The 17,512-nt window shown below is 39.8% G+C and overlaps 1 pseudogene; it reads left to right on the forward strand.

The window, feature by feature from the left end:
- Positions 1 to 15,938: 15,938 nt before the first annotated feature.
- On the forward strand, positions 15,939 to 16,866 carry LOC107535952 (calponin-3 pseudogene; annotated as a pseudogene).
- Positions 16,867 to 17,512: the final 646 nt, after the last annotated feature.

Genomic DNA, 17,512 nt, shown 5'->3' on the forward strand with positions numbered 1-17,512 from the left:
TTAGCAACATTAAGCTATCAATATATACCTATTTTAGTAAATAAATAGAAATTATAAAATGTCAGTTTTTGGATCTGTTGGATCTGAGAATGATATACATTTTAAACGTTTATACATTTTAAATGTCTAAACGACATAGATTTTAAGTGTTTCTGGTCATATTTTCAATCGTTTGAGTTTTTCTGGGCAAAAGAACATGATGAACTATGAAGCTGTTGGATATGATTTGGCACAATAATCCTACTCTATAAAACATTCTCCAAGGAAATGAGCTTATTAAAAAGTTGTTTACTTAGAAATATTTATAGTAAAGCTATTTATGTTTGCAAAAACAAAAACCTAACAGAGAAACCCAAATGTCTAAGAACAGAGGATAGCTAAGCAAAACAAGTATTATTATAAAAGATTACCACAGAACTATAAAAATGTCAACTTGATGTGGCTCATCCTGATACATGAAAATATGAAATAAAATTAATTTTGTAAAGCAGAGCTATAAAAATGTCAACTGTGAAAACCATGCTGACACATGGAAATATAAGTTAAAATTCATTTGAAAGAGCAGAACACATAATTTCCTGATTTCCACTATGGAAAAACAACAATATTTTGCAAAGATAAAAGACAATTTGGACGGAAATAATAAATTAAGCTGGTTTATTAGATTATTATTCTTTCCTTTAAAATCACCTAAGTTGACCTGTATTCATTAATAAAACAAGGCCACGGGGATTTTACCAGCAGCATAATTATTTTATAAATTAACAGATGTGTCTGTGGCCATGTGGTGTGATTAGAAAGCACCTTTCTTTACTGACATTGTTCATCTTCTAGGTAAGTAATCACATGATGTGCTGGGAAACACCATTTTTTTCTAATAGATATGACAGTTTGAACAATATTAAAATTTTACAATGGTAACAGTTGTTGCTTTTGTTTCTTATTTTGTAAAGAATATAGTTGCTGGGAAATCCATTTGTATAATATTGACTAGAATAGTTTATAACAATCATGTCACTATGAGCTACAACCTGTATTTTCTTGTAGAACTCCGTAGATCATTCTATGCCATAGCCAAGGTTAGTCTTCCACCTGGATCAAGATACGCAAGAGTCAAAGGCACAAATAACCCACAAACAATCTAGCTTAGTATACCCCTGCTAAAAATCTTTTGTTGTAAATGATTACATAAATGAAATTATGGAGAAGGTAACATTCTAAAGAAAAAGATAATATTAGAAAAATAACTTAGCTCTCTGGGATAGAGGAGATGTGAACAATTTTTCCAGAAGAACACGATTATTTTTGAAGTCTCCTGTTTTATCTTAAAAATCCAGGTGTATTTTGCCTTTATAATATATCCATGTTTATTTTAATATAAAAATAATGTTTAAAGCCATCAGTTAAGTAATTTAATTCTCCTTCCTGCCAAAGACAGAGAAATACTGATGTTCCAGAAAGATGTCCGTGTATCTTTGTATACTTTTGGGACATGGCTGTCCACTCCTGGGGAGGGGGTACAAACTCCCGTTTTGAAGTGGAGCTCAACAATAGACCCTGAATGGGAGGTTCTGAATGAGAGCATTAGTCAAAAAAGGAGAGAGAAGAGTTCACCTTTGCTTTGCTCATAAGCTATTTACATTTAAACTTTATTTCAAAGAGAAAATAAAATCGGGGGGGGGGGGAAAGGGAGACATCTGTAATACTTTCAACAATAATGATAAATTTTTAAAAAATCAGTAAATCTTTTCCAAGGTGTAGAACACGTATACTTATTACTAGAAAAAGAGTTTTACAGTTTTATAAATCATCTTCTAAAGATTAGACTTACACTTGATGAAAAATAATATATAGTATTAAGTTTGCTTTATAATGTGTTTATTTGTTGATCTACACAAAAATGCCACAAAATGTTCTGCTATCAGATATCTAGTTATTAAGATAGGATATTCTCTCAAGGTTGGATTGTCAGAAATCTGTGAAGCCCAATTAATGACATTGTAGAAATAAAGGAAAAGCACAGAAATAATGAATATTTTCCATTTATAAAATAAGAAAAATGATGCTACTAACTCAATGTAGTGACAGATGATATTAAGGCTGAGTGAAATACTTAGAAAGAAAGCAGTAAAGAGACCTTGGGAAAAAGCCAGTATTGTACAACTGTAATTTGCTATTTAAAAATTTCCCTCGGGGCTTAAAATGGCATGGAACTATGATGAAAAAGGAACATCTGGATAAATTTTGACCAAAGCCTCTATGAAGAAGATTAGTGTACAAAAAACCTGAAAATACTATTGGAATGTAGTAAATATAGTAAAATAAAAGTAGAATGTATGATCTTATCTACATGCTGAGTAAACAGTGAAGCAAGTAACACAAATCAATGCATGGTACTGTGGATTATTGGTACTGGTACACATCAAAACTTTACTTTGATTATTAAGACTGTTACTGATAAAGTAGGAGTCCTACCTTTGACTCATGTTTGCTATTTATTTATTTTGGTGGTATTTCATTTCCAGGTTGAAATTAGAGCCTGTGGAAGAAAGATGAGAGGTGAAGACTAGCCTATGGATTAGAACTCTATAATAGAAACCAGTATGAGTATCAAGATTTATATGTGGACTTGGAACCTCAGGTAAGATAATTTGAGACTCAAAAAAGGCAATCAGATTTTGTTTTTGGAAGGTGAAGGTTATCAAGTTGAATGTAGAGAGCTCTATTTAATAGCCTCTGCGTCATTCTATATGCCAACTCCAAAGAGTTGGCACTAAATAGAGATAAGAATTAAAGGGAAGGAAATAAGAGGTGGAAAGAGGTGGTTAACTTAGCTTGGGAGATGAGATGGTGATTAAAGATTATAACCCCAGACAAATAGACTAGTTACTTGCAGACATTTCAGTACAACAATGATTAGTGGAGGCATACAGAAAAAAAAAATTGAAGATATAATAATGAAGACATACATAAGAAATATCAAATAAGTACCTTAGGGTTGAATTGGAGATGCAGCAACTACTCTTATATCATCCTATCATCCTCAACTATTTATTGAGATTCGGTTATTTTCTGTTCTGGCAACTGTTTGAATGTGCCTGCCTCTCTTCAGAGCTACTCTGTTCATGCATACAGGGATGAAATCTTGAAATCCTCAACACAGAAATACCCAAAGTTCATACAGATCAAGCTTGTGTTGATGAACTTCCTCCACAGTACATTTCTGATGAGCAATCACTGAGCTACCCGTTGAACGTGATGAAGTGGTTTGAATTCCAGAAACTTTTTTGGAGCACTTATTATGTACAAAGAACTGTGCAAGACACAACAAAAACGCATAGACACAGACAACAGTGTGGTGCTTACCAGAGGGAAGGGGGGTGAAGGGTAGTAAGGGTAAAGGGGGTCAAATATATGGTGACGGAAGATGATTTGACTTTGGGTGGAACGCACACAATGCAATTTTCAAATCAAGTATCGTTAAAATGTACACTTGAAACCATATAATCTTATTAACCAATGCCAAACTAATAAATTTAATTATAAAATTAGAAATGCAAACTTAGAAAAGTCACCGAGTTCATCTTTGAAGTACCCATCCTGATGCAAACAAAGTCACTAAAACAAATTAAAATGATAAGGCAGTCATTTCCATGTTCTAGAAACACAAACACACAGTGGAATACAGGAGCTAACACTAGAGATTTCTATCTAGGTCTTGAAATATCAGAGATGAATGGTATTTCCATTCCTTTTGACAGTATTTTATGCATGATGGAGCCAGACTCAATATCTAAATATCTGAAACTGGGGTTTGGGTGCTCTCTCCTAGCCCTAATGGAGGCAGTAAATGGCTACTTTTGCTGCATTCTTGCAGCGCAGCCAGAAAGCGAAAGGTAGGACCTGGGCCAAGTTCCTCACTGTCTTGGTGACTATGCCTGCAGTACCCACAGTATCAGAATGGAAGGCCAGGGCTGCCAAGAGAAGACCTGAATCTGGACAAGAAGGTGAGGGCCAGGTGGAGGCCAGAAGAAGAAGTCAGAGAAGGGAGGAAGTGGGAAAATACAGGTCTCTGCTCAAAGACTCCCAAGATAATTAACAAAGAAAAAGAGCCAGCCAGTCAAAATTGGAAGAGGAATTTTCCGGCAATCAAGTACAAATAAGAGAAGATCATCAAAATGACTTTAAATTAAAGATGTTTAAGATTTTCCCAGAAATAAAGTAATAAACTCTATGAAACAAGCCATTATGAAAGGGAAAATAGCAACTCTCTCAGTAGAAGTTCAACAATCACCTGATAATATGCAAACTTGTTAGGGTAAAAACAAACAAACAAAAACACTTAATAACAAAACATAATACAACTTCTTCAACCTGAAAAAGCATTTCTATAAGAGCCTACAGTAAATACAGTAACTGTAGAAACACTCCCTTTAGAGTCAGGAGTAAAATAAGTCTTCCCACAATCCTCTACTGTTCAGTACGTGCTGGAGGTCCTAACTAATACTAAAGGTCCTAACTAAGACTAAAACTATTTTAAAATAACATTATCTTTTATACTCTTGAGTGGAGGGATTTCTTTAACAGATACCAAATTCAGAAATCATGAAGATAAAAGCTTGTAGTAAAAGGACATGTACCAAATTCATCATAGTGGTTGCCTCTGAGAAAGGAGGCGGAGAGACACGCATAAAGGGATCATAAAGGAATTCAACTTTATACACAATGTTTTGTTTCTTAAAAATGGCAACTATAAAGTATTTACAAATGTTCCTTCTGATTGGCGGATACATGGACATTAATTGCAATATCTCCTGCATTTTTCTGGAAAAAAAATATTTTTTAAGAAGGATAAATACTAACAGCAAAAACCCACAGATAATTAAAAATTTAAACATCACTTTAAATATATGGATCCTTCTCTTTAGAAAACTATAATATATATATTATAAAACTATATATTATAAAACTATATATTATATAAGTATTTATATATGTAAAACTTAGTAAGTCATTATAGTAAAAATAAATATAAGATAATTACAATATAAATACATTAAAAAAATGCTATGGGTATATAGAAGAAACACTAAAGCAACAAAATTAATAAATGCTTCAGGGAAGATATTTAATTAGTGTTGAATACTCAAAGCTATGTTGTATTTCAATATTAAAAAAAAGAAAAAAAAGACCTTGATAGAAGAGTGCTTTCATGGGCAAACTGATAACATTTGCAGCCATTCTGAGAACAAGGAGTATTTTGTTCACTGCAATGGAGGGGAAGATGGAGCAGGTTGTGTTGTATGGGGTGAAACATGGTGGCCTTGAAAGGTTTAGGGTAACATTTGGATTTGGAACTATAGTCTAAGAATAGCCATGGAAGGTTTTAGAGGAGGTTTTGCGGGGAGACATCTTTGGGGATATATTATCTGCCCATCCTATACTATACCTATGCCAGGTGTGGACATCCATCACATTTTGAATATGTGTCCCTACCCACATCTGGGTTAAGACACATCAGTCAAACTGGGCCAGTTCATCTTGTCTCCCAGGAAAGATTAACTGGAATTTGGCAAAGCAAATCAGATTATTAGGTGATTGAATTGGAAGGGATATGAAGTTGGTCCTGGAGTGGCGTGGGCCTGGAATTGTACATGTATATCTGCTAAGGCAGAGAAAGACAGTGCCCCAACAGAGAGCAGAAAGGACTTGAGAGACAGGAGGACCTGGAATGAAGGTCCCAGGTCCTTGTGGGGTCAGGCTGTGCTTCTGGACCTTGAGTTTGAATAGACCCTCAATTCTATCTGATAAAGCTGTCTTTTTTCTAAGTGACCTCAGAGAGGTTTTATTCCTTACTAAGGTCAAGGAATAGGATTTGGAGGAGACCAGGTTTAGTATCCTCAAAGGTTACAGAGGAGTCTAGTAAGTGGATAACCAGATGCTAAAATAAATTTGGACAAGTCAAAGGCCATTTATGAGAACTAGTTAAGTAGAGCACTGGGGCCAGATGTCCAAGTATAAATTATATTACACATTATAAGAGTTCAAACCCAAGTATAAATTATACATAGATTTTTCTAGGAGTTTGGTAATTAAGGGAAGAAGAAGAATCAGGCTGCCTAAGAGGGAAGAAATGTCAAAGGAAGGCTTGTGTGCTATCAGTCAGGGTGAAGCACTTGTAAACTAAGGGGAGAGTACTAGTACCTAGGGGAGAATGGCTATATAAAGGAAAGTGATGATACTGTATACTGTCCCACATTTGTGCAAAACATAAACAGCTGCATTTGCTTCCTATGATTTTTTTTGGAAATCAGAGGTGCTGAACTTACACAACATTGACATTTTAGAGAAAAGGAACGCCTAGCTAGTTACTGATTTTTCTCCAAGAGAAAAGAAATAGTATTAATGTTATAATAAACGAACCTCTTGTATCACATAGCTATTGCTGCATAAAAAAACACAGCAATTGGAGATTTAACACCATAATCATTTATCATTTCTCACGAGTATATAGGTTGGCTGGATGTTCTGCTTATGTGGGCTCAGCAGATTTTGCTGGGCACACTCATTCATGCCTCTGTGGTCAGCTCGCAGGTTGGTTGGGCAATATGTGGGTGTTCTTTTACACATCTAGGGACTCAGATGGAATAACTGGGCTGTGTCCCGTTCTCCAGCAGGCAAGCTTATTCTCAGGGAGATCACATAAGTGCAAGACAGAAATAGGAGTGCACAGGCCATTGAGGTCTAAACTTGGAATCAGCACATTGTCACTTCACCCCCATCTATTGGCCAAAGCAAGTCACAAGAAGTGAGGAAATTGGCTCCACCACATGATGGGAGCATCGCCAAGTTACGCTGTAAGGATATGGATAAATAGAGGCCACTAACTGAGGCCATCCATTTAATTATTCCACCACACTTACTAAGACGTTGGTGTTTTTCCTGTTTAGTTAGAGTGATGGTATCAGAACTGTCAAAGAGGGATTTTTCAAAGAGATCATGAGGAGCTCAGAAGTTTACTGTTAAAATAGAAGGCTTAAAACTTCTTAGGAACAGCTTCCTTAGTCTTATATTTTATATTTTTTGCTCAACTAGACTAAGTTGATGAGCTTTGCTCCATTCAAGTGTGTGCATGTATGTGTGTGTGTGTGTGTGTATCTTGTACCCTTAGTAACCTAAAAGTCTAAAGAAATATGCAACTTCTTTTCCTATGAAAACGATGATTTACTTTTTCATGTAAATGTCATTTTAGTAATTTTCAATCAAATCCTATTTCTAAAATTAGAAATGAATTTTGTAAGCATTTGTATTTTGTGCATTAAAATGAAAAAACAAACAAACCATCAACAACACACAAGTGCATATTCAGTCCAGAAAAAATGGAATCTTTTTAAATGGAACATTAGATTTTAAGATAATATACTAAATTAAAAACTGATCTTTTAATTTTGATTGAAGGTTTAATAAAACAGGGATATTAAATCTAAAATGGAAATAATTCAAACAGGTTTGAAGTTAGTATATAAAGGACAACAGTTAAGGTACTTTTGGATTTTTGAGATTGGGTCAAGGAAAAGTTAAGAAAAAGCAATCTTCTGAGAGAGCAAGCAAACAAACAAGTGTGTCATTCTGTAGAATCAGTCCTCCCTCAGAGACTGTAAGTATATTGCTGATGGGGTTTTTAAAGCACCCAAATTCAGTCAAAGTGACTAGGGAATAACTATGCCATGGGCTGGACAGCAAAAGGAAACAGGACCTTAGTGAAGGGTATCACATCACATCCAGCTGACACAGCCTTTGGGTCTCTTGGCTGCAGACATCCTTCTATGAGGATGGCTCTATCAGACAGTTGTCACTTGTCGACACTACACATTAAGAGGAGCCAACTCTCCCTGTCCTGATTTCATGGTTACTTGGCAATCTTTTAACATAATTTGCCTTCCTTTGTAGACTATAAGTGGTGGGAATGTGCTGACCAGAAAACATTGGTATTTGGGGCCTTTATGTCTGTCAGTATAATTAGCATTCTTGTTTTTGGCTGGTTGCCTTAGCCTGATCACATCTGGTAGCATTAACAGAATCAAGTTTCTGGACCTACAATGCTGAGAACTAGGCCTAGATCCTGAAGTTGCTGATCTCTAAAGTAAGTGTTATTCCATAAGACACATCCTGTGGAACCAGCTGGCTTCTTCCATGATGGGTCAATGTCAGAGGCAGGAATCACCACCTTTCCTGACATCTAGTATGTGTTCTACATAATATACCACTGCTATTTTTATAGAATGCATGCCTAGCTACACAGCTATTTTGGACATAATTGCTATTCAAGAAAATATGAATTGCTTGCCTCTGAAGATTCCACTTTTCTTTTTTAAATTAATTTCACCTCTTCATTTATTTGTTTATTTATTTATTTATTTTTAATATATCTTTTATTGATTTCAAAGAGAGGAAAGGAGGGGGGGAGAGAGAGAGAGAAACATCAATGACAGGAGAGTCATTGATCGGCTGCCTCCTTCACGCCCCCCACTGGGGATCGAGCCCGCAACCCGGGCATGTGCCCTGACCAGGAATCGAACCCCGATTGCCTGGATCCTAGGTCAATACTCAACTGCTGAGCCACGCCCAGCTGGGCAAGATTCCACTTTTCTTTTTCTGGATCTTTCATTTTGGAGATGGTATGGTTGTATCACCAACATCTATGAAAATGAAATGAAAGGGATTGCTCACTTTTCTTCTGCCATTTTCATGCTCTTCTCCAAATCCTATTAGTTTATTCAGTAGTGGTTATAGCAGGAAGTGAAGTTTGCCTATTGATATGAAGATCCTTATCATATTGTTACTACAGACTCTAAGTCAATGTGGGCCTTAGGGGGGCTGACTGCCCTCCCAGTCAAAAATCCTTGTATAACAAGGTGGCCTTTTGAATGCTTGGATTCCTGTCAGTTGATCCTTGAAAAGTGCAGGTTTGGACCGCGCAGGTCAATTGAGCTACAAAAGTCAACTGAAAAAATTCACATGTAAGTGAACCAATGCAGTTCAAACCTGCTTTGTTCAAGGGCCAACTGTATTGTGTATAAGATGGATTTTTAAAAATTCAAGGGAGTATACCTGAAAACTGTTTTTATGCCTCTTTATGATAGCTTTGTTCTACTAAAAAAAGTGTTAGTGTTCAAATAGATTTGATTTCTATACATATTTAAGTCATTAGTTCAAAATAGCATACTGTACATATCTTGTTTATGAAGCTTTTTGGTATAATTTGTTTAAAATTAGTTTTAATTCTTCAATATTATTTAAATTTGAAGTAATATTTACATATAAGTAGAACTTTATGCAATTATTTATATTTAAAGCCGTTGAAGAAAGTTTAACATCTGACAATCCACCATCCAACATAGCGTATAACAGGGAATATAGTAAAATTATTACTATAATGGGTAAAATTATTAACAATGGCATTAATATAAAAATAAACTAAAAATAAACTTGAAGATAATACTTATTGAAGATAAACTTTGACCAATAAAACAATTTTAGCTGCAATGGACAGCCTGCTTATGGAGCAAGCAGAGAATGCTGTTAAGGTAACTTCTCCTTAATCACAGTGAAGTATGTAAAAGAATTTGCTCTGCTCTTAACTCTCACAAATGGTCCTATGTATATGCTAGAAAATAATCGTGAGTCTTAAAAACCCATCTGTGTTAACAGCCAATCCGGTTATTGATTGAATACTAAAGCAATGTAATTTAATTCTATTTAGAAAAAATAACATATATATATAAAAATAAAACACCCAACTAGAAAAAAGTAAATACATTTAGTAAATTTAAATGTGGTATTCCTTATATAAAGCCAATCATGGTCTTAGCAAATGGGCAGATTTCATTTCCACCCACAATAGACAGACACAAATTCCATATAGAACTGGATACCTGATAGAACTGCCTTGACTCTGTTATGTTTTGATGACCTTTGGAAAGTGGTACTTCTGTGTTTACTATGCCACAAGGGCTTTCTATCTCAGTGATAAACCATTCTTATCTGTCTGCTCCGCATCAACTTTGGTACTTAGAATTTGTCAGATTCAACTGAATTATAAAAATAAAATGGCTAGTAACCGTCAGTGTTGAAACCCCATTAGTTCACAATGGACAATTAGTAACATTACAATAATCAACAATGTGGCTATTTCATTTTAATCTGCAGTTGTTCAAATAAAAGGGATTTACTGCAACAACTTTAAAAAAATTCTGTAATAAGTGTACCAATGGGTACCTGCTTATATTTCCATAAACTTGAATAACAGTGTAGTTTAAAACAGATGTCAGTTTCTTTGAATATAATCATATTTTGTTGTTACCACTATGCACCCATGCGTTTACATTTAAGTAAACCTGGATACGGTTCTCTGCCTGTGTCACCTGTTTTATTGGAACATCCTTTTATTTAAACATAACCCATGAACATGGTGTTTCTGTTTTTATTGATTTTTCTAAGGGGCAGGTGGAACCAGAAGTGCCCTTAACTCTCTCTCTGCTGAGGACATTTTGATGTTTACCTCATTAAGACTTAGTATTTAAAGGTGAACAAACACCACAGGGTAGGATTGGGTTACTCTTCAATAATTGAAGCACTTGTTCTTCCTTGTTCTTCACCAAAAACAACAACAAAACACACTATTTATGCTCATGCGAATATCAGGGAGAGTGACTTCTCATCCACCCACTGAGTCCCACTCTAGTTTCATGCAGTTTTCAGGTAAGCAAGCAAATATAGGTAGTACCCTGAAGTGTGGCTGTGTTCACAGGATTACAATGCTCTGCTATGGCATGCTCTGGCCTGCACTCTGTTTTGGCAAATCATCTTCATGTTTCAGCTTAGCCACGGAGACTCAGCCTTCAGTATTCCTGGAGAAGGGAAAGTACACTCCTAGAGCCAGAGGGGAGCTGACTTACATAGACAAACGTCCCCGCAGGGGTCCCTGGTTGTCCTTCCTCATGCAAATGAAGATTCCAAATCCTCAAAGTCTGACTGATCCAAAAAGCACTGTCCTGATTGGTTAGAACTGAGTCACTCTGGTGGGTGAAGAAGCTGATGGGGACAAAGCTGTGCAGCTCCCAATTAGATGGGGAAAGTCTCAGTCCTATTGGTTGAAATAGGATTCCAGAAACTCTTTTGTAAGGGCAGCTCAGCTGGCAGGAGCGCAATGCAGGAGCACAGTTGAGGAAGGCTTCTCCTGGAAGTGCAGTTTGCATGTCATGTGTAGAAATGGCTGCTAGGTTTTTTTTGTTTTTTTTGTGTGTGTTTTTTTGTTTTTTGTTTTTAAATTTGAGCCCAGTTAGCTACTGGAAGCCCTTTTTAGTAGGCATTCCATTGTCCACAATACCAAAGGCCCAGTCTTATATGAAGAACGAAGTTTTAGTTTTTGGTTTATGGTAATCAAGAACCAACCAAAAAGATCATTTTGGATATTATTAATCATGTTAAATTATTGAATTTCTTGCCTAAAACAACAAATGAATATTTATTTTGAACCTACCAGCTATTATTTGCATATTATAGTTTATACACAAGGAACCTCCATGAAAGAAAGTTCCATTTAAAAGTCACACCCTGGCTGGTGTGGCTCAGTTGGTGGGCCTCCTCCTATGCACTGAAAGGTTGCTGGTTCCATTTCAGGACAGGGCACTTGCCCAGGGTTGTGGGCTCCAACCCAATATTTCTCTCTCCCTCTCCCTCTCTAAAAATCAATAAAATCTTTTAAAAAGTCACAAAATGCAGTCTTCAGTTACCATCTACTTTGATTTATAAGCCAAAATAAATGATTCAATAAATTCCTCTCTCTATCTGTGACAATGCTTTGTAAAAGGCTGAAAGTTAACCAGTAAGACTGTAAGTTACCTGAGGGCAGGAACTCAGCGGCTCCTGCTTGCTGCGCAGCCCTAAGCAGCAGTACTGGGTCGGTCACCTCTGTTCTCTCGCTTGGAGAGAGTGTTCTTTTATTTTGAAATGATACCCCTGGGAGCGAATGTAGCAAAGTCAGGAGCGGGAAAGGGGCAGTGAGAGGAGGCTGCAAAATCCGCAGGAGCAGCGGGACAGAGAGGAATCCAGAGGCGAGAGAGCGAATTGGAAGGTGAGCCCTGGGAGCTAGGATGAAAAAGGGGTGAGGCCGTGGGACAGCGCCGCGGGAGGGGGGAGGGGTCGGGCAGGAAGTGGCCAAGATTTGGGGGACTCCTTCTCGGGGAACGAATGAGGAGAAAAGGGCACTTGAAAATAAAGCCGCGGTCGCCTTCCGCCCACCGGCGAGCCCCCAGTCGGGTGGGCCCCGCGTCCACTCGGGAGCGGCGCCCGGAGCGAGGCAGGTGCGGCGGGAGCATGCGCGCCGGGCGGGCAGGGGGAGGCTCCGCGCCCCCACCCCGCGCGTGCACCCTCGCTCCCCTCCCGCGGGCACCGCCGGGCCAGCGGCGCCACAGCCAGGGCTGCGCAACCTCGGCGCTTCGATTCGCGCCCGGCTTGTCGCCGAGTCGGCACCGCGGACGGCCCGGCTCTGCTGGGGGTAAGGAGGCCGCCGCCGCCCGAGGGGTTTGGTCCGGAATCGCGTGGGCGCCCACGGCCGTCGTCGCCAGGGCTGGCCCCGGGCCCCGTGCGGGGCCGAGGGGCGTGCGCGTCGCCCGCGACGGGGCCAGGCCGGCGGGGTTGGCGGCCGTTAGGAGTCCCCGCCGCCGGTCCCCGCTCTTTCTCTTTCTCTTTCGCCGCCGGGCACGCGCCGGGCTCCCCGCGCGGGGCGCTGCCCCGCTTGTCGCCCACTTTGGACGGGCGCGGCCGCCGCTCCGACCGCTGTCCTGCTCGCCGGCGAGGACTGGGCTGCCCGGCGCCGCCACCTGGGCTCGGAGGGACCGGCTCAGCGGGATGAGGGACTGGGACGTGACTCTCCGGGGCCCCAAGTGGCCCTCTGGCCTCCGGGCGCCCGCGGGGGCGGCCAGCTTTTGTTTCCTCTCCCGGCCAGCGTCCCGCCGCCGTCCCCTTCCCCTCTGCCAACGGTCGCGTGAGCCCGCGTCTGGGCCCCGCCGCGACCCCTCGAGCGCCTCGCCACTCCGCTCCCCTCTCCTCCCCGCTCCCGATCCCCAAGTTCGCCCTGCCCCGGGGTAGGAGCCTCGGAAGTGAGCGCAGGGCGGACGCGTGGCCCGGCTCTGACGGTTGGAACTAGCTCGTCGCTGTCGTCCGGGCTGCGCGGCGGGCGCGGCGGAACTTCCCTCGCGCTCAGGCCGGGCCGGGCCGGGCCGGGGCCCGCGGGGCTGGGCGAACCCGGGCAGCCCGCAGGTACCTGCGCGGTCGGTGTGAACGTTTTCGCGAAGTCAGGGAACTTCGGCCGGATTTATCCCCTGCCTTTTATATCCCGTCGTTTTGATCGAAGTCCAGAGAACGTGCTCTGTTTTGTATATGCCTTCATCCACTGAGAGGGACATACTTGATCTGCCCATGGCCCGAAGTGGAAACTAAATCAAAAGGACTGGTCTTTGTTATTGTTGAGACTTCAGCGTGAGATAGGCAGGTGGACTCAGCCAGGTTACCTGGACCTGCTCTTCTGGGCTGTTTCCAAGTGGACCAGGACCAGGACGACTCACTCCCACTTCAGTTACGTGGTCTGCACTAGGTCTTGTCAGGGACACCTTCTGGATCCCACTGGTTGGAGCTGTTCTAGAAGATGCTCGTGGCAGGCTCTAGAGTCAGTCCTTCGCTGAAACAAGTGTAGTGAGGTCTCCTGTTTCTAGCCCACTTAACTTAAAAAAGGTTAAAGTAGCAAACAGGTAGTGGTGGCTGGAGTATGTTTTAGACCCTTGATATTACAAAGACTTTGAATGCATTTAGCTCTTAACAAGAGATGCTAAAGAAGCCAACTTCAGTTATTCCTCAAGGTACCTTAGAATCTGGAGGAAGGGTTGAAAGAGGAGAGCTTTTTGGCGCATATAAATTGATTGGATTCTGGTATATGCACTTGGTGTGTAATTGTTGAGTAGAAGGAAGATAAGCTTACCACTGCTATTAATTATGTTCTCAGGCTGTGAGACACATTGATGAGTTTGTATTGCAGGTAGTCCTTGACTGCAGAATTGTTTACTTAGCACTTTGCTGGGCTATATTGGGGCCAAAAGAAGTATTAAGCTTGGTCTACCTCTCCAGTCAGCTGGAAATTTGTTTTCTAAGAAAGTGCATTGGTGGGAAGCTCATCTGGTGAAGACAGAACTAAGGAAAGTTAAGGAACTGCCTTAACTTTCATTTAAAGAAGAAATAAGCATATTTTTAAGTTCATAAGAATCTTAGATGACCTCTATATTTATTGCAGTAGCTGTGTGATTTGCATCTTAAATTATACTTCCAGTTCATCTTTATTTTTTTTTTAAATTTCAGTTGTCGTTTGTGCAACAAACCATCTACTACATATGTTCATACATTCATATGATAAACCACTAAAAGTTTTGGAAAGATAAACATGCCAACCAACCACTTGTGAACAAAATATAACAAGGGACTAAATAGGGTTTGAGACTAAAACAATCTAAAATAAAATGCCAGTGATGTGGCCAGAGGTTTGGGGTCTGGAGTGATCAGAAAAGGATGCAGAGAGAATATTGGGCCTCAGGATGAATCTTGAAAAATGGGTATTGTGTAGATCGACAGTGAGGAGAAGAGGAGTGTGGAGTCCCTGGAGGTAGACAGGTGTTTCATGCATCGAAAGGGTTGATTATGATTTATTTAAAACTAAGATTATTTTCAGTGCCCAGATTGGGCACTGTGGATATGCATGCTCTTCCTACCAGCACTTAACCCTCCCAAACTAGAAATCTTGTATTCATTCTTCATGATCCAGGGTAATTCTTCCTCCATGAAGGCTTCTTTGGTTCTTAGACCAGAGTTCCTTCCTTGGACTTCCACTTTTTCTGATTCACTTATAAATGTGTATATATGAAAACTGTTTTTTAATGGCCCAGACCTTAGATTTTGCCATTTTCTGTTGGCTTGTCTATTTATATTGAGGTTTAATTGACATATAACATATTAGTTTCAGGTGTAATATGGAACATATGTCCAAATGAAGAAAACTATTTGGGTCCATTAAAAAAACCAAAGGACTGTTCACATACTCCAAAGAGTTCCTTACAGCAAGTAGTATTAATATAGATATTGTATTTAAGTAGAAGAAAGCAAAAGCTATGAATTAGAAGATACTTGGGAGAAATGAAGCTCTTCAGTTCATTCACACATGTAATATCTTTTGTTTAAACACTTGCACTACCCTTTTTTTTTTTTTTTTTAGAATAGTGCCCTTGAAGAATTTATACCTATTTTATTTTGCAAATACAATTTCCATGGTAGCATTGGAAAAATAAAACCTTTCCCCTAAGCCCATCAGAACTGTCACTCTACTGCGCTGGCCTGTGTGTGCTTTCAGGGGAGGACGGTACCACAGTAAGGCCCCTGCTTGGTGTCACCTGATGAACCTTTATTTTGTGTTGATTTCAGCTCATGTGTGAAGCATTCTCTTAATGAAACTAGACATTGTGGAGAATGCTTATGCATCTAATCATGAAGCTAGATCTTCAGTGATGAAAGTGTGTTTGCTGCCACAATTAATAATTGAAAATAAATTGTTTGGAAAGTGTCAGGTGGGGGATGTGGGAGACGGAGCAGCAGTGCGTGCATCTTTTCTTTGTTACTATACATAGCTAGAGAGATTGTTTTTAACTAGAGGGACAGATGGGCAGTATGGCACTTTTATTCAGAGTGTTTTGGTGTGTAAGTTATTATGATTGCTTTTAAAATAATGATAGCTTTTTAGATTAAATCATTGTTGCCCTAAAGAACCTAAATGGGTACCTTTCCCATGGCTGCAGTGGGTAGAGGTTAGACCGACAGGTATGGGAAGCTGCAAGATTGCTTCCAAGTATGATCAGGCAAAAGAAGATCTCCGCAATTGGATAGAAGAGGTGACAGGCATGAGCATCAGTACCAACTTTCAGCTGGGCTTGAAAGACAGCATAATCCTTTGCGACCTCATAAACAAGCTACAGCCAGGCTTGGTGAAGAAGGCCAATGACTTCTCATTAAACTGGCCCCAGTTGGAGAATGTTGGCAACTTTATTAAAGCTATTCAGGCTTATGGTATGAAGCTCCATGACATATTTGAAGCAAATGATCTTTTTGAGAGTGGAAACATGACTCATGTTCAGACTGTGCTGGTGGCTCTAGCCGTCTGGCTAAAACAAAAAGATTCCATACCACCATCAACACTGGGGTGAAGTATGCAGAGAAACAAACATTACGTTTCGACAAAGGAAAATTAAAAGCTGGCCAAAGTGTCATTGGTTTGCAGATGGGAACCAACAAATGTGCCGGACAGACAGGTATGATATGACAGCCTATGGAACCAGGAGGCACCTTTATGATCCCCAAATGCAAACTGACAAACCTTTTGAGCAGACCACGATTAGTCTGCAGATGGGCACCAACAAAGGGGCCAGCCAGGCGGGGATGTTAGCTCCTTGTACCAGAAGAGACATCTACAGCCAGAGCTGACCTTACAACCAGTAACAATTCGACAGTTTCTCTACAGATGGGTACCAACAAAGTCGATTCCGAGAAAGGAATGAGTGTGTATGAGCTCCAGTGGCAAATATAGGACCCCAAATACTGGGCTGCTCCAACAGAACCTGCCATTCACAACAGAAGCCAAGGAATAGGAAAAAATGGGTCAGAAATCATTGATAGTGATTATCAGGCAGAACATCCAGATGAGTACCTTGGAGAGTACCAAGATGCCTACCCTGTGATTACCAGTGTGGCAACCAAGGCATTGATTACTAGTCACAGAGAGGAGCTCAGTACTTAGCCTATTGTTTTTATTCAGTGAGAACAAAGCTAGCCTTGAGTAATTTTTATCTTGTCTTCATAAAATAATATTATGCTTATTATATGTAAAAGCAATCTTGCCTTATGTACATTCCTTTTTTTAACTTTTCCCCTTTTCCCTAAATAGTTGCCTTTTCATGCTGTAGCAGTTAAATCCTACAGCATAACCAATAACTCACATATGTAGTAAAGGAATGCTGTGAAAGTGGGCTACTCTCATATAGCCAGTTCTTTTATTACAGATCTATGCAGTTTTACATTCTCCTGAAACTGCTGTTTTCAAATAATAGGAAGCTCTTTTTTTTTTTTACTGTTTAGTGTGTGGTTTTTACATCAAAGACTAAACTCATGTTATCACTAAAGGTGGTGTCTGCCAACTAAATTGAAGATACAGCATTTATTTTACTTATTTTTGTGTCTTTTACAGCTTTATTGATATAGTTCACATACCACACGATTCACCCATTTAAAGTTTATAATTCACAGAGTTGTGCAACCATCATCACAATCAGTTTTATACTACAGAGGTCAATTCCCATTTCTTCTTGAACCTCTCAGTCTTAGGCAACCACCAATCTGCTTTCTGTCTCTATAGGTTTGT

Source organism: Miniopterus natalensis, chromosome 7, assembly GCF_054644295.1.
Source record: "Miniopterus natalensis isolate mMinNat1 chromosome 7, mMinNat1.hap1, whole genome shotgun sequence".
NCBI lineage: Eukaryota > Metazoa > Chordata > Mammalia > Chiroptera > Miniopteridae > Miniopterus > Miniopterus natalensis.